The sequence below is a fragment of the Bactrocera dorsalis genome, chromosome 2 (genome assembly GCF_023373825.1).
Source record: "Bactrocera dorsalis isolate Fly_Bdor chromosome 2, ASM2337382v1, whole genome shotgun sequence".
NCBI lineage: Eukaryota > Metazoa > Arthropoda > Insecta > Diptera > Tephritidae > Bactrocera > Bactrocera dorsalis.
Window position 1 is genome coordinate 88,658,091 of NC_064304.1, and position 18,666 is coordinate 88,676,756.

The 18,666-nt window shown below is 35.3% G+C and overlaps 1 protein-coding gene across 7 annotated transcripts in view; it reads right to left on the bottom strand.

Annotated features, from left to right (window-relative positions):
- The window catches only part of LOC105229619 (uncharacterized), a 143,816-nt gene that overhangs the window by 66,189 nt on the left and 58,961 nt on the right, over positions 1-18,666 (bottom strand). Inside the window, exon 1 of one of the 7 annotated variants that reach the window (XM_049448282.1) lies at positions 48-176. The exons of the other annotated variants lie outside the window; for them this stretch is intronic. The gene's annotated coding sequence lies outside the window, so the exon portion shown is untranslated. Of the gene's footprint in view, positions 1-47; positions 177-18,666 lie in introns of those variants that run through there. 7 annotated transcript variants of the gene reach the window in all.

The following is an 18,666-nucleotide window of genomic DNA, read 5'->3' on the forward strand; positions in this document are numbered from 1 at the left end:
CGCTTTGTTTTGCTGAATTCGCAAATAAAATCAACAAAAACGAATACTTTTTGTGGCGTCCAAACAGTAGATTCAATTGCTTCACTGCTGCGAAGAATATTATCGCTGAGATGGCAAGTGAGCAGATGCGAAGGCGTAACTGTTGCGATGTGGCGCAAAATAAACCAAAAACGCTGCCACAAAATGAAAAGTAAGCAAATAAATGAATATTTTTAAATCAGTAATAATCCAAAAAAGAAGAAAATTATCGTAAAAAATTAAATACAGTAAATAATGAGAGTTGAATGAGTAAACCACAGCAAAAAACAGCATTATGCCAAAATATTTTGCACACAAATTTGTCAGCATTTATTTTCATTTGCACGCATACATTGTTGTGATTGCAGCCCAAACACACGAAAAGGTCTAGTCACATATTGTCGTGCCTATTAATTTTTTTGTGCAATCACCGCCGCAGCTGCGCTCATTTCGTGCCTCATACTGCACTTGTTCGGCCATTTTTCCGAATATCGAAATGGCATCATACTTAATAGTAGTCATCAACTCGTAAAATGTCGCGTATACGACATGGATATCGGCGACAAGTGCACCTATTCTACACATGTGGCTGGGGAGGCACCGGGGCCACCTTGCACAAAACGTGTGTGATACATCAGTGAGTACGAGAAAGAGTGGAGGCAGGCGACTTTCGATAAGACGGAGAAGGTGCGCGGGGTATACTTAACTAGCAAATATAGTAGAATTGCTCATATAAGTGATCAGTGATCCATACAGCCTCGCACATACATATGTGTGTACACATATCTACATACAGGTATAGATGCATAAATATGTGAAATTTAGTTTCCCCACTGATGATTTCTCGACTCAAGGCACAATTGAATGACTAAGAGCGCGTTTGACTGCGGGGAATATATGCACATACTAAGCGGAGTCATTAACTTTTAGTTACACAAATAAAAGTATAAATCTATATATATGAATACATGCACATATGTATATACAACGTACATATAGCGTACATTTATTAGTGTATTTACATATTAGGGCATGACTTTTAAGAGTAGAGGCACCTTTACATACATATATTATATTTTTACCCGATATTATGATTATGGTTCGTGATTCGTCCACAGGTTGAACACTCATGCTTTAGGGTATACACTTTGTAATGTATGTTAGATGCCAGTAAATTAAAGGTAAAATTTTACAAACTTTTTTTGGAGAATAGTTTTTTGCTATAGTATTTTCATTGCTTTGGTGATTTATTTCCAAAACGAATGTACCAATTTCTATATAAGGCACAAAAAACAACTTCAGTTGCACCCTAATGTGCATATGTGCGTTACAATGATAAGTTGTTCATCGCCCACAGTATTTGAAAAACTCATTATAATAACATAAAACTTATTGCATTGCTCAATAACACAATGCAAGCAACAACAACATATTATTATTACATTTAATTGAATGTGAAAAAGTTGAACAACTCCTTTCCCTTTCTCCCAACACTCTTTGCATTTACTTTCTGTGGCTAAGGCTGTGTGCACAGTGAAGCGAATAGCAAACACAAACATTAAATTCAAATCTTTTCCTTACAAGAACTTTTTTTCGATCGTTCAGTTTGTATGGCAGCTATATGCTATAGTAAGCCGATCTGAACAATTTCTTCGGAGATTACATTGTTGCCCTAGAAAATAAGCTGTTCCAACTTTTGTGAAGATACATTGTCAAATGCAAAAGTTTTCCTTACAAGAACTTGATTCCGATCGTTCAGTTTGTATGGCAGTTATATGTTATAGTGGTCCGATATCGGCAGTTCCGACAAATGAGCAGCTTCTTGAAGAGAAAATGACGTTTGCAAAATTTCAAAACGATATCTTAAAAACTGAGGGACTAGTTCGTATATATACAGACAGACGGACATGGCTAAATCGACTCAGCTCAACACACTGATCATTTATATATATACTTTATAGGGTCTCCGACGCTTCCTTCTGGGTGTTACAAACTTCGTGACAAACTTAATATACCCTGTTCAGGGTATAAAAATCGAATTTTTCTAAATTCTAGAGTAGAAGACCCCTTAAGTTTGTTTTGTATTTACTATTGTGCTATTTTTGAAATAAAAAAATTCCCTTGAAAGCTTAAAACTAAATAATATTAATAATACGAAAATATTGAACAATGAAGCTTTATACCATAGTCAATGCAAATGTGGTGACTCAGGAATTAAAGACTAAAATGTCCCTATCGAGTTATTGCCACAAAGTGATTTTAAATCGTTAATAATCTTTCAACAATAAAAATTGATTTTCAGCTTTAAATCAAATCAGACATACACTTTTATTGGAACTCCCAGAATCATGGAACGCTGAAACCCTTTAAGCGGCCTATTTAATTTTGATTTGTTATATTTTTATTGTAAACAGACTAGTATATATGTTTATGTGTCTCACAGCAATCCATAAAAAATGTGTTTTTTCCCACAACACTTCCAATTTAACTTAAAATTTCTACGTAATCGCCGATTTCCCGGACGAATGAGCTCATAAAACATCAAAGCTCAAAACAAAAAGCGTTTATTACCTTTCAATGATTATGTAAATAGGCTGTTATTAAAGCATTAAGTGCTTAACAATCGTTTACGCAAACAGTTTTAGTTATTATTATTATTATTACGTCGCCTGATTATGGCTAAATATTTAAACTAATCGAAAAGCAAATTTGTACTTGTATAGTATTATTTATGAGTATGTTGTGAAATAGGTGAAGTACTACATACATGTATAAATCTGAAACTTTAAAGAAAGTGAATATATATTCTACACTATAGATAGTAATAGAAACTGAATAAAATTCTTTTGGTGCGGATCGACAAAGCTAGTTGTTCAATTACCGCTGATGTTGTTATATATTTATTCTATATATTGTCCTAAAATAATTATTATATGTTTATATACCATAAATGTCTATCTTTGACTATATATGATCATATATTTACTTATGTATGGATGTAAATATATTTCTCATACGTACCTAATTACTTATTTGCATCATCCTTTTGAACTTTTCCATTGATTTAAATATTATAAATACTGATTAGATTTTTCAAGGCAAGACAAGAGTCTAATATTTTTCATTTTCCACTTTGTTGACTAGACGTTTCTCAGAGCGCTGTTAAAAGCACCAGAAAGAGTGCAGTTATATTTGCGTTACATGTGATGGGTGAGTCACAAGAGCGACACAATTTGAATACATATATGTAAATTTATAGTAGAATAACTCAGCAAGATTTGCTCACACTTGCTTACACTTAGAAAGTTATGTTCTACGCCTTTTAAGAATACCCTAACAGGTCGTCAACAACTATAGTGATACGAGCTAGAGTTTACTGCAAAAATAAACTTTATTTATGAAAAAGTAGTTTACCATACAAAGGAAATCGTTCTCTGCTTTATCACCTCGTAAACTATCTTGCTGGAATGGAAAGAATCCACAATCTCACAGCCTTATGATATAGACCAAAATATCACGATTGTACTTGCTGCATGCAGAAGCGCTATTTCGGCGAATTTCAAGTGAAATTAAACAACCAAATTATTTCATTCATGCATATGTATGTACTTGCAAAATTTTCACCCACTAACCAGAAGAATCATCACAACTACGAATATTCCCAGACTATTTATATTCAGTGTCGTAATAATTCTAATAATAATGTTCATGTGCAGAATGAATAAAAGACCAAGATGTGCTCGTTCTGAATGGCTAAATGATTACTTTGTACAAAAACGCACACATGTACACATTAACATACATATATGTACATACATACGTATGCAAATACATTTACATCTTTGAATTTGCAATCAGTTTACAATTTTATTAGTTTTTAATAGAGACAAAGAAGTAAACGTACTAACTTATTTTCATAGTACACTTGCTGTATATGACTATATACATACATACATATACCACATATGTATGTATATTATCTATAAACATACATAATATAGTATATTGTCTATTCATCAGCGTTTCAAACGTAACAAATTCTTTATATGATCTATTGCTTTAGTAAACGATTATATACGCTGCTTCTGCACTTGGCCTTCAATCGAGCGTAACGGCGCAAGTGAGCGCACAAAGAACTCTTCCACACACTGCCCACACCTCCCATCGCATTGTCGTTCGAGCTGCTAAAATTATAGAATTTACGTAATAAGGCAAAAATACTCGAACCTTCAGTGTGAATATTTGTGGTATGGTTTGTGTGTGAACAGCAGAACACAGCAAGAATGAAGGGCGGCGCAAGAGACAGGCGGCTTGGAGCACGACAATGCAATCTAGAGCAGCAAAACTAATAAAAATTACAAAAACAAATGAAAACGAAAACGAAAACGAAAAGTACACAAAAAGCTTTGCAAAACATCGATTTCATTTGGTGCAATGCATTTGCATTCGATGAGTGTGTGTGTGTGTGTGTGCATGTGTAAATTTTATTTGGTGGAGCAGTCAAAGGAAGCAATAGCGGCTAAAGTAAGTGCGAGTAAATAGTGGTGCGATGGAGAACGAAACTGTATACTATATGGGTACAACAACTACTATATGGGTACAACAACAAGCTCAGTAAAGAGACACCAGAAAGCGCTCAGAAATGCAAATATTTTCCCATCAAAGAACACTCATACCAAAGCGCCAAGCTTAGGACACGATCAGGCAATAGCCAAAGGCAAAAATGAAAAATAAATCCATTGAAATATTTGTTTGTGTATACAACACACGCTCGCTTATTACGAGTGCTGCTCACATTACATGTTTTTGTTTTGTCAAATTCTACTTTGAAAGCTTTCGAACGCCACGTTTAGTTACCTTTGGTACAGATTCTAGCAATTTTACTTTTAAATAATGAAAAACGTTGCCTCAATAAGTTGTTTTTGGTAGAATTCATTCATTATATCCAAACATATTCGTAATTCTCGGCAATTTTTGAAACGGAATTTAACAAAACAAAATGCGTGGAGACGCCTTAAAGTCACATAACCGAATTTTTGTCGCAATGAAATGGATAAAACCCATATGCACCAGAGAAGATTAATTAAAAATATATAAATATGTATATATGTATATTCAGGAATGAGAAAATAAATTTCCGTTTGTAAACAACAACACAAAAAATTACATTCCGAAGACGTTCGAAAATAAACCATGACATGTCCGAAGGCCATACATACCACCACACCATACTCCACACACATACACTCACATATGTACCTCCACAACTTTAAATGGTGAATATGCAACGTCAGCGATAGTTGAATGCAAATGCGCACGTCCGTCCGGCCGACTGGACAAATGTGTTTGCAAATTCTAGGCAGAAGAATGAGAAATCGGGCATAAGGGATACAAGCAAAGTGCTCTTAGTAATGGCATGTTGCCTGGACGGTCGGTTCGTCAGGCAGTCTTTGCATTTATTTGTCTGTAAAAACGGTCAACAAATAGACTACAAAAAGCTAAGTAAATAGGTGTATGTGCATATTTGTAAAGCATTTGCGAATTCGCTATTTGCCGCCGTTTTAGCTGGAAATACAATGCTGTTAAAGAGCGTGGACGCAGGGGTATTGCCTTTGTAGATTCGTTAGAAGGACAATTCAATTAAGTTTTTCCAGTTGCAAAAGAATACGGTTGAAAAGTTTTTTATCAAAACTATCGTTCGACATAAAGCGATTTAAGGTAGGGAATCGGTAAGCTTTGAGATCTTTAATTTATACAAAATATTAAGTCCCTAGTCTAAACCAACAGCTACAGATAAAATATTAAGTAATCTTAATATCAGCCTGATGATATATCTAATGATGTGTGATAGTCTTCTAAAATTACTCAAGTGGCATTCGAAGTTATTATTGGTCAATAAGAGGCAACACTCGCCGAGATATTCTGCATGAGTGAAACCTATATATGTATATGATAGGTTGAATTTGCGCCCAAATATGAGCTAACTATTTGTCTGATATTCTCTTGAAATGTATGCGATAAATGTTAATTTTCAATAATCGTCGAGCGTTATAATTCCTTCGACGACCTTCAAATTTTGTACTAACCTTGGCTTGCTTGGCAAGTTCTACCCCCCATTTAAGTAACTATTACCTATTTTAACATTTGGTTCGTTCGGAATCTGAAACCGAAGTAGCAGACACACATTTAACACAGAGCGCTAGGGGACGCTCATTCATTACAGTGTGAGATAATAATCTTAGATACAATATACGACCAAAGAAGAATAATATTATCTGTTTTTATTTGTGGCCAGAAATATATCAAAATCCATCTCTGCCTAGTTTGACGAGTTTGGAGCCGCAGACTCTCTTCGACGGCTCTCAATACAATATTATGGTTATACGATAAACAGTCTCACTGAAATTCTCTCTCTTAGAGAGGTAAACAATTGTATTTTTCATGATTTCACTGGTATACATCAAAGGTCAACATTTGCAGACATTTATACTTAGTTTTACTAATTTTTTCGGTGCTTATCATTTTCCATTTAAGCCCTCTGTTTTAAATTTTGAATGCAACAGCAACAATGCAGGAGCGCTAACACTGAACAAACACCTCCACTCGAGACTCAAACAAATTCACATACCTATCTTCGAGGTTTAGTTGCATAGTCATTTGTTGTATATAATAACGGTGCACAACAACAGCAGCAGTAACAACTACTTACGTATATTCATAGTAGCTACAGTAGCAAAGGCCTGCAGCTGTGAAACGCTGCAACAATGGCTATCATACATTTTCTGTCTGTGTGTGTGTGTGTGTGTTCGTGTGTGCCTACAAATCGGAGTGTGCAGGTGCAGCAAGCAGCGAAGAACACCACAATATGAAAAACATGAAATGAAGGCACATAATAAAAGTGAGAAGAAAATCATAGTGACTGCACTAAGAGGTGCTAGAGCCGCGGCGACTCAGCGCTTCGGTCGCGTAATCAGGGTGTAACAATTACGCGTTATGAATACGATAGACAAGCAGCAAACCTGTGCACAAACACACCACTTCCAAGCATATGCGTTTACTAATGTGTGTGCTGTATGTATGCTTGTATATATGTATGTATGCAACCTCTAAGCCCAACAAACGAGGCAAGTTGCACGCGCAAGCATAAAAATAGAAGCCTAAGCGGGGCTGTGGTTCAAGCTGGCGGATATTCGAGCTTTGATGTCTGATTTGGTTGCTGCTGCAGCGCAGCAACCTGCCGCGATGGGCGAACACTCCTACACAGCTGCACAGATGCAAACATGCAACACAACGTGCTGTGCTGTTGTTGTCGGTGGCTGGCATTAGCTGCTGACGGGCTCATGCGCAGGCGTAGCGTAAAAATTGCTTCGGCAACACATTTTTCGCGCTTTGTTGCTACTGTTGAGTGCCTTTCGACTTTGTTGCCGTTATTGTTGTTGTTGATATCGTTGTTGTTGTTGTTTGCTGCATTACCAGCAATTTAACATAGACCTTAAATGTTGCAATAGCGAATACAAATGTTGTTGTTGTTGGCTGTGCTATTTCCATATTTTCGCCTCACTCACTGGTGGTTCGGCAGTGCGTGCAAATTTTTTGTTGTTGCCTTCTCATTTGCTGCCACTGCAATTTCATTTATGACTTCTTATTTATAATTTTAAAGTAGCTTCTGGCGCGTGAGTTTTCTCGTCGAGAGTTTGAGTTTTACTTCGTTGCATTTTGTTGTGGGTGCGAGCAACTCGAACATATTCTAATCATGCTAAGACCGCCTGATTGTCTGCAAAATCAACGCTAAGTCTGTTCAAAAGTCTCCTTGTATATTTGTATGTTCAGCGATAAAATGTAAAACAAAGTTTTTAGAAAAATATTTTGTTTGGTGTTGTATTTGTTGGGTTATATTTAGGTAGTACTCTACACCTAGGCCAAGGTGTTATTATTTTAGTGTATCTAAAATGAGTTAATTATAGCAAAGCTAATTTTTGCGCCTACTCTCTCAGATCTGCTTAAAAAGTCGTCTGTTTGTTTCAGAACTCTGCCTAAAAGCAGTGGGTCTGTAATTGTAAGAAGTCTAATGAAGTGCTGGTCTTAAAAAGGTTTCTATTCAGCAGTCATAGTGAAGAGAGAAACAATATCATGTAACACGAAGTTACAGTATTCATTGGTTGTTACAACTAATCGCCATATTCACCAAATAACCAACCCTAGTAGTAATCAATAGTAACAATTCTTAGTGACCGCAGTCAAGATGAAAAGATTCGTATTAACAAGTGTTCGGAAGTTAAAGATAACGAATTGCACACTCTCTAACTACCATATATACTGTCTTTAAAGAAAAGACCAGTAGAGATCAGAACCTATTAGATTCATATTCTTCGAATAATTTATTGAGGGATGGAGTTTACAGAACTTCGATTTTCGACAAGCTACTATGTTTGAAATGTGTCAGTTTTAAGCAGCCAATGCATATGTATGTGGTGGTATTAATCTATTGTATCAGAAATGAACTAAACATCTGGCCTTGTGGTCGAGTGATCCTTATTATCGACTGGTTTCAAAACGCTTGTTGCAAAAAAATGTTCAAGAATGCAATTATGGATTTCTCATAAGGCAGGTTAGAGGGTTTTACCACTTAATTCTCCCGCACTCGAGCACAAAAAGGCAAACGTGTTTTTTGTTGCTATTGGAAGGGCTTTTTCTTCTTCTTTACTGGCATAGACACCGCTCACGCGATTATAGCCGAGTTAACAAGAGCGCGCCAGTTTTTTTTTCTTTTCGCAAGGTAGCACCAATTGGATATTCCAAGCGAAGCCAGGTCCTTTTCTACCTGGTCTTCCCAACGGAGTGGAGGTCTTCCTCTTTCTCTGCTTCCCCCGGCGGGTATTGCGTCGAATATTTTCAGAGCTGGAGTGTTTTCGTCCATACGTACGACATAACCTAGCCAACTAAGCAATGTCGTCGTATATCTCATACAAAATCGTTCCATCGAATGCGATATTCGATGTGGCCAACGCGCAAAGGACCATTAATCTTTCGCAAAACCTTTCTCTTGAAAACACCTAAGGCTGACTCATCAGATGTTGTCATCGTTCATGCCTCTGCACCATATAGCAGGACGGGAATAATGAGTGACTTATAGAGTTTGGTTTTTGTTCGTCGAGAGAAGACTTTACTTCTCAATTGCCCACTCAGTTCAAAGTAGCACCTGTTGGCAAGAGTTACCTTGCGTTGGATTTCGAGGCTGACATTTTTGTTACTGTTAATGCTGGTTCCAAGATAGACGAAATTATCTACAACTTCGAAGTTGTAACTGTAAACAGTGACGTGGGAGCCTGGTCGAAAGTGCGACGACCGTTTGTTTGATGAAAGAAGATATTTCGTGTTGCTCCCGTCCACTGCTAGATCCATCGCTTTTTCATCCAGTTTGCATAAAGCAAAATTAACGGCGCGGTTGTTGAGGCCGATGGTATCAATATCATCGGCATATGTCAGCAGCGGTACACTCCTATAGATGATTGTACCTGCTCGATTAAATTCTGCAGCTCGAACTATTGTCTCCAAGAGGAGATTGAAGAAGTCACACGAAAGGGAGTCGCCTTGTCTGAAACCTCGTCTGGTATCGAACTTCTCGGGGAGGTTCTTTTGGATTCTTATGGAGCTTTCGGTATTGCTCAACGTCAGTTTACACAGCGGTATTAGCTTTGCGGAGATAAAGGCAGCACCTTTTCGTCCTGTCAAAAGTAGCTTTGAAATCGAAGAAAAGGTTGTAAGCGCTGCTATAAATAAAATAACAATAATAAAATTCGCACAATTAAAATTTAGTCACGGCACGCATAAACTGTGGTGGTTGTTGCATTGATTGTTGGGTTATGTAAAGTTGCAAGTGGCATAAAGTTTTCATCGCGTTCGAAATAATTATCTAATGATTGACTGTATCTAATTTGTGCGTGTCGATATGTACAATATATGTATGCATATACACGAGTATGTACGAGCGTTTGAAGATATAATTCGCGAGTAACTATGCGTAGCGAAAACCTCAAACGGCACTTAAGTACATACCACACGAGCGCTTGGCATCACTTTATGCAGCAAACGCATTTTTCCCCACCGCCCATGATGCAACATGTGGTGCGTTTTCAGTTTCAACCGATCATTGGTGCTCGTATAATTATTGAAGTTACTGCATTACTTACGAATTGGAGCGCAAAATATGCGTATCTGTGTGTGTGTTACGTACCTGAAAGGAATAATGAAAATATTGATTAAAACTGTTAAACACAATTACGAATATGTGGTATATATATCTACATATAAAAACAATAAAACAACAAGTTTTATCAATATCTAATAAACATATGAGAGTAAAGCAAATTAATTTGGGATATTAAAACACAAGAGCTAAAAAAAATAAGGCTGGCGAAGCCAACAGCTGATTCTGGCCACTTGGCTTATTCTCTTTTATATACCTATGTATACATAGGCTGCTATATATATTTCTGGACAAGGCAACACTAAGTGTTGCCAGGTGCAATCTGACACTTCCATTGGAAAGTTTGACATTTTTTAGCATAACGTCACTCAGAACGTTTTGTCATTTAATCGTGAATTGTTTTATTTACAGGGAATTAAAAAATTCATCTGGGCCAAAAAATGGAATTAACTCGTAAACATTTTCGTGCGATCATTTTTCACAACTTTCGACGTGGATTATCACGACAAGAGTGCATCGATGAACTAAAATCTTTGTATGGCTATGAAGCACCATCCTATAGCACTGTGAAAAACTGGTACAACGAATTTAATCGTGGCCGACGCTCGCTCAAAGACGAATTCCGTGAAGGTCGTCCAAAAACAGCCGTTGTGCCAGAAAACATCGTTGTCGTACGTGAACTGATAATGCAAGACCGTCATGTAACATACCTTCAGATAGAGGCATGCCTATGCATTTCTCCCACAAGCATACATTCGATATTGCATGAACACCTGGCCGTAAAAAAGGTTTGTTCTCGTTGGATCCCGCACAATTTGACAATCGCTCAAAAAAAGGCTCGTGTGGATTGGTGTAAAGAAATGCTGAAAAAATACGATCGCGGTGCTTCAAAAGACGTTTATAAGATCGTTACAGGTGACGAATCATGGATCTATGCGTATAAGCCCGAAACAAAACAGCAATCGACCGTGTGGGTCTTCCACGATGAGTGTTGTTTATTTGAAACAAAAAAAATGAGAGAAGATGCGTGTGTGTGTACATATAATAAACGGGTTCTGGCATTGACCGTTCAAGTGAAAATGTGCGTCCAGCTGGCGATTTGCGAGATGTGTTTATGCTGCTTGATGCACGGCAATTTTACCGTTATTTTTTAAAATTCAACTCAAAAATTTTTAGAAAACCAAGCGTACCGATTTATTGCTTTTAAGCCTTTAAACACTAGAAAACCTGTTCACTTAAGGCTAAGTCCATAGTGGGGCGTGGCATTAAGTAATTTAATTTTCGCTACTAAATTCTTTGAATATAATTGTAAATTGTAGTACAGTTAGGAGGTGGAATCTAACACTTTCACCTAATATTTTCACTTGAAGTTTTTCGTATCCAAATTCAACCTCTATTCCAGCAATGTAACATTGGAATCGACTTTGTCGTAAATTTAATGCAGCCGGTGATTGTACATTGTGATTTCCAAATTTCAAATGTTCTTGCTGTTGAATTACAATAAACAATTTCTAAAAAGTGGCAAATGCCAGTTTACGACAGCATTGTTCGCCATTGTGCCGAGCGCGCGTAGCTCGAGGCACTAAAAGTGAAATAGCTTTGTTTAATTGAAAATACAAAAGGCATGTGAGTTCTTTTTCCCCATTCATTGTTATTGCAAATGCTCGCATAAGGCATAAAAGTGAAATCGATGCAGCCATCGAGCGAAATAGGCAAGTTGGCTAGTAAAACTGAAAAACAAAAAAAAAAATGAATATGAAACTGAGGAAATCGAATACGTTAATAGCATTTGGTAGCAAACAAAAATCATTAAAAGCAATTTGATGTATTTAAATTTCATTTTTTTCTTATGGGTACTCATTAACCAAATGAGAAAATAACAACTGTTCGTATGAGTACAATTGAGCTTCGAATAATTAAAAAAATAATGCACATGTGTGAAATTGGAAGAAAAATAGAGGTATTGACATAAAAGTGTTGAAGAAGAATATTAACTGCTTTGCCTTTGTGTCGTGTGTGTCACAAGCCATAAATTGAAACGAGTTTAACACTTCACTGATCGCAAACGCTTTACTGCACACTCGAATTAGGCACACAAAGCCGAGAAAAAATGCTGTAAAATTCTTTTGAGGCAAACATTTGCAGAATTGGCACAAATCGATGAATAAATGAACACTTTCGTTGCTCATATGAGGGTCAAAGTGAAGTGTTTTAGAAATTGAAAATAAAATATGTATTTGTTTTTTATTTTTTTTTTTTAATTTTTTTTTTTAATGTTGCGTAAGCTGAGTCCACTAGCATGGTTAACCCGTGTCTTCGTTTAACAATTTCTTTACATTGTTACCATGTTCTCAACATGAACTCTGATTTCCGATGTTGTTGTCAAAGATGTGCGATTCAGAAATGGAGTATCGATTCATCATCGAGTCATCTAATATTTTTCTGATAGTAATTTCGTGACTCACTCCCAATTTCTACGCGACTTGCAATATGCTTAGCGCTCTCTTCTCAGTTTCAAATTTAGGATTAGTGCAATTATGTTTCTCTGAGATACCGTTAAATTTGGTGTACGAAAACACCGCACGTGACAGTTTGGTACGAATTTCGAAGTAATAGCATGTGTAAAAATTAGTCTCCTTGGATATAGACAGTGGCGTAGCTGGGAGGGGCGACGGGGCCGTAACGTCTTGGGGGCGGCAAAACTATCTTCGCTGTTTTTTAATATTCAGAAAAATACTTCAACAAATTTTTTTACAAAATTTATTATAAAAGAAAAAGAGTTCTACATCAATAATTGACAATGAAAAATATTAATTTTTACTCGAATACTCTTCAGTCTTTGAATTTGTCTTATATCTTTTGGCTTATATCTTTCTTAAAAATAGTGATAGAACTTAAAGATGCACTTTTCTAGCTTTGATCGCAACAGTATCTTTATTTTTATACTGTCGTCGCGACGTGTCACTCTCACAGTTACCCTATGCTTTGAATGTAACAAATGCTTTTGTTTCTCCAAATTTTCAAAATGGTATTTAAAAGTCCAATTCAGGCGAAAATTCCTGCAAATTGTGTCAAAAGTTTACAAGATATAGGACGAAAAGGGTTTTTTCTATGGCTTTTAATAAGATGTCTTATAAATTTAATATCAATTTCCTCAAAAACCGTATTGTGAGAATTTTGGAACTTCAGGCTTCTAGTTCCTAAATTTTATATACTTAATATCGAAGATATTTTGTAAAAATTCACTTTTGTTCGAACCACCTCATGAAACTTGTAGGTATGCAGATAAAGGAGGGCGGCAGAACATCCTTGGCCCGAAGTTGTAGCAACGCCTCCGGATCTAGACTTGAGGTTTGGAAACTTGGATAACTTTACACTTAAATTTTTGAAAATATTTACTAACTACTTGAATATTTCTTACTGAGAACAGAGAGGATACAATAGAAGCTGAACCATTGTTCGAGAAAGAATTTTCATTGCTTGTAGCTGTATATATTGACGGCATTCAAGAATTTGCCACAAGCGTATGTACGAGACTCAAGTTCATGCAAATTCTTTCAAAAGCATTTCTGATTTGACACACTTTTTCTGTTATTGTTGAAATAATTTTTAAGACTTTTACAATTATTTGTATGTCCACTTAGAAAAATCAAATAAATTTTAAATCATTAAATAGAAAACTTTTTGACATATCGCTTGAAGTGCTCAATATACATTAAATATTTAGTATTCTTTTATATACACATGTACACATACGAGTATGAAGTGAAATGTTCCATCTCGTTCATACGGATTCGCCTCGTTTGACTTCCGCTCTAGCGTTGCGGCCAAAAAAGGCGTGAACTTTCCGTCACACATACTTGTATGTAAGTCAAGGGCAGAGATGACAGCAAAAATTACTGAAATGCCAAGGGCGTCGAAAATTGAAACAGAAACAAGACCAAAAACAAAAACAAAAACTGTGAATTACGTCAGAGAATCATACAAATGTAAAGGAAATTTTTAAAATACCGCAAAGACAATGAAATTTGCCACAATTAATTTTCTCTGAACGCTGAGTTAATGCTGTCAGAATTGCTAGCTACTTAGCCTCTGCACATTCTGAGTCAGTGTACAAAAACAATGTAGGAGAAATTCTCCTTGATTTAAAAAAAAAAGACAGAAAAAAATTTACTTTATGTTCTTATTTATTTTTCGACACATAACCGTACTAAAAATGAGAAAGTAAAATAAAATTTTATTTTTGCAACATCTGTGCTTCTTATTTTTTTGTTAATTTTTTTTTATTTTTTGCGCAAACTTAATGGCCGAAATAAATATTTGCAGAAATGTGACATTGAATATGTTCTTCTTTATAAACACATACATACATATGTACATATGGCGAGTATGGCAACAAAGTATAAATGACGAATATATTTATTTCTATGGCGAAGATGAGCGTTGGTTGGTTTTAAAAAGCCATTAAAGACAATTAAAACGCGTATAATTTTTGTTTGCAAATTAATTTTGATTTTCTCTTATTTTTATTTTCGGTTGCACATAAAAAATTGCTATAAAGCCTCAATTCAGTTGGATACAATAGAAAATAACCAGTAACCGGTTCGGTAGCTCCCTGATTGACCGATTGTGGGCTTTAGTTAGGAGTACAAGTAATAAAAATCTAAATTCTAGTTCTAATCTATCTAGTAGATAGAAAAAATCTAGCAAAAGCAGAGATTTAGTCAGAGTCAAAACTCAATTTTCCTGACTAACTTTTGTAACTCGAAAGCTTCACCGATAAGTAAAATTGTTTTCAAAACAAACCTAATTTCTAATAGCAAGAAACCCTACTGTTCCAAGAGTACTGGGTAACGAAAATGCGTGTGACATGTCGCCTGAATCTGACGTTTAATTGAAAGTCGTCATTTGCAACACGTGCGCACATGCGTAAAACACCGCTTAGCTACAACAACAACTACAGTTAATGTATTATTTCAAATGCTATTCCTCTTCATATGCTTTACACCAGTCTGTACCGGTTTTCTGAAGGCCTTCTGATGCATAAATTAATATATTCCAAAACCAAATTCAGAAATACTTTCATGACAGCAATAAATAGACTTGAACGAGCTGCTGTTGAAAAAACTCGAAACGCTTTTTTTCTCAATGAAAAACATTTGAATTCTTTTAATTTACATATTTATGCATATATAAATATACAAGTATACGGCCATACATAGCAAATATTCACAAAAACTCGATCCAAGCCATTTATTAAGATGCAATCTAAATTGTGGCAACAAATAAACTTAACCAATGAAATATGCAAAATACGAGTAGTTTGTCAATAATTTAAAAGCTCTGTGCTAATTTAAGCAACAAAACCAAAAATAAGTGAGTTATGATATGTTTCTAAACAAGTTTGGCTTTAAGTTTTATAGAATTTTAACAAAAATTCGTTTAAGGGGCTTAAGATGAATTCAGCTCAGGCACGGTTTTTCATTTCTAGTGATAAACTGAGCACATGCTCTATCAGCATTTTATTGTAATTTAAAGTTCGCGACATAAAGTTGTTACTTAAAAAGAGAATCAACGTCTAACTTCGAAAAAGTTCGTTCAAATAACTGAAAATCTTGCCTATAAATTAAGTCTATTTAAGCACATTTAGCATATTGCCTCTGATATATATACAATACTAGAGGACCCGCTTACGTTTTACTGTGGCTGATACATAGATAGTACTACTAATACCATTTATATGATTTCTATTAGTTAGATTATAAGTATTAGTTAAGGAATAATCGCATTTTTGATGAAGCAACAAAAATGAATCAAAAAGCATTTTGTGCGTTAAGAAAGAATTGGAATTTGGGCTGTGCATCAGTGAAATCAATCGAGTCCAATCGATTGTCAGCCTGGTGGACTGCATATTAAGAAACGGTTCTCAAGCGTGGAAAGACAAAAAAATCGGCTGGCAAGGTTATGGCATCAGTCTTTTGGGATGCCCGTGGTATATTATTCATCGAATGATAAATGAGCCAGTTTTAATTCATTGCAATGTGTATTTGATTTCAGTTCTGTTCTACCATTCCCAATATTTAGCCATTTTATTATTTTTCAGAAAGGATCAGCTTGAAATTGTACGCATATACATATGTATTCATCTTTCCCGTTTAAATATTGTATTGCTCTGTGCAATGCTTCGAAAAGATTTCTGTATATCTCAAATTTTTATCAACACTTCAGTTATGCCGCTATTTTTTTATGTCAGACCTTTTGCAATTTTAAATTGCCAATAGTTAGCAGGTATGAAAAAAATGTTATAGCTACCCATAGATGTCACTTAGGAACGAACTCTGTCCACAATATGAAAACTTGATCTACAGATGTCGCCGCTTACTTTGGCATCGTTTTGTTTAATGCGCGTTTACGCCAATTTAAGGTTTGATTATTGGATACTGCGATGGTAACGCCATCTATCGGTCAAACATTCCAAAATTAACAATTGATTAAAAATGAAAAAATAATTTAAAAAACATTTTCCAGTGGACCAAATTGTAAATCTAAACCATTCTCAAATCTCCTTGAACATACACACAAAATTTCATCAAAATCAGTCCATCCGCTTAGGAGCAGTTCAAATGCAAACACACGGTCAGAAGATTTATATATATAAAGATAAGAAAGACTGCTGAATAATTAAATACAAAGTGACAAGAGACAAAAGAATATTTGTGTATTTCAGCACAATTTTCGATGCATTACGGCGTTTATGTATGTATGTATATATGGTAGATATATACTGAGACGACTGGCGCGCGGTTGTTAACTCGGCTATAATCGCGTAAGCGGTGTCTACGCCAATTAAGAAGAAGATATACTGAGAAGTGAATGTGGCATGCCATATTAATTTTAGTTGTCGCACTGGCTGTCATTTAAATATTTGTAAAATTTTGGCTGAAATTCGAGCAGCTCTTATGTAACTGTCACATTTTTGGCAATTGCTGTGACATAATTAACAGGTGTTTTGGCAAAGTTGTTTTTGTTTTCATTTAATTGAATTAACTCATATTCTTTCACACTTTTGCGAATCTACAATGTCTGCCTCACACTTGTTGGCATCATCATTTCAATTTAAATAAAGCATTTTAATTTAAATAAAGCATTTAATTATCAGCATTGACAACAATTTGCTGCTAGGCGCTTTAGCAACATGTCATTCCATAGAATAGCTGAGAGGCAGAGGAATTTAATGCGGATATCAATCGAGTCACATATTTGAGGTATTGCTGGCGCTTCTGTGTGGCACACCGAAAAGTGTTCCTAAAATAATCAAAACATAGAATCTAAAGAAACATCTACATACATATTTACAACGTATTTGAAATTTATGGTATGGTAGCAGTTCTTAATAGTCTTAGAGAAATTAGTAAAGATCTCGCAAACTCTTTTTTGACTATTATTCGCTCAGGCGCTGTAATTTTTTGACTTATTTCAGGGGTTTATTGCGTAAAGTAAGAGGAATACTGAACTCGAAAACACTTTTTTTATGTTTCAATTATATATATATATATTAATATATATAATTAATTTCTTTTAATACTAACCTCTAAATTATTTTACTATTTTTGTTTACTTTTTTCATTTTATTTTTTTCTTGAATCAATATAACTTAGATTTTCTTTTATTCTCTGCCTCATTTCAGCGCATTTTGGCAAAATTTAGTGTCATTAACATAGCTGTAAAGCAGTCAAGCACTGATTGTCACCAAATATTTGCAAGCTAATTTGCATTTTACACACAAACATCCATATGTGTATACAATACACAATTATACAGCCAAAATATCTGAATAAATTATAAATTTGTAAAAAAAGCAAAATATAAACAATTTATCCGCCGACTGATTTATGATTCGCATATTCTTTGTTTGTGACCCATGTGACATAAGAGCTGTCAAAACGCTTGCGCAATCCGTGAAAGACTAATGTACATAATTAAAAACTTATGTAACACATTGTATTTCTCAGTTATGTGCGAATCAACACATAGCTCATACTAATACACATGTACATATGTATGTGTGTTTTAGATAATTTGAATATCAAGCTACATATTGCTGTTGCTTAAAAGTTGCTTGACCTTTGAAGGCCTGGGGGGAAGACCACAAAAAAAATTATAACCGCAAATGGTTTCTTTTCGTGGCGATCGAAGATTACCAACAGCGCCACGCAAAAGCATGAGTACGTTAAAGTGGCTTAAGTCGTTTCTAGTTGATGAGAGCAATTTTGAGCACTTCTATCCAGACGAGCCTCGATGTTGTGTTAAATGTTTCTTAAACAATACATTAGCATTAGAAGCTTCAACTTGCATTAAAAGAGCGACAAAAGCTATGTCCAGTTATATACTCGACTTCAAAGCGACTATCTCATCTAAAGCCGACTTAAGCTATTTTAACA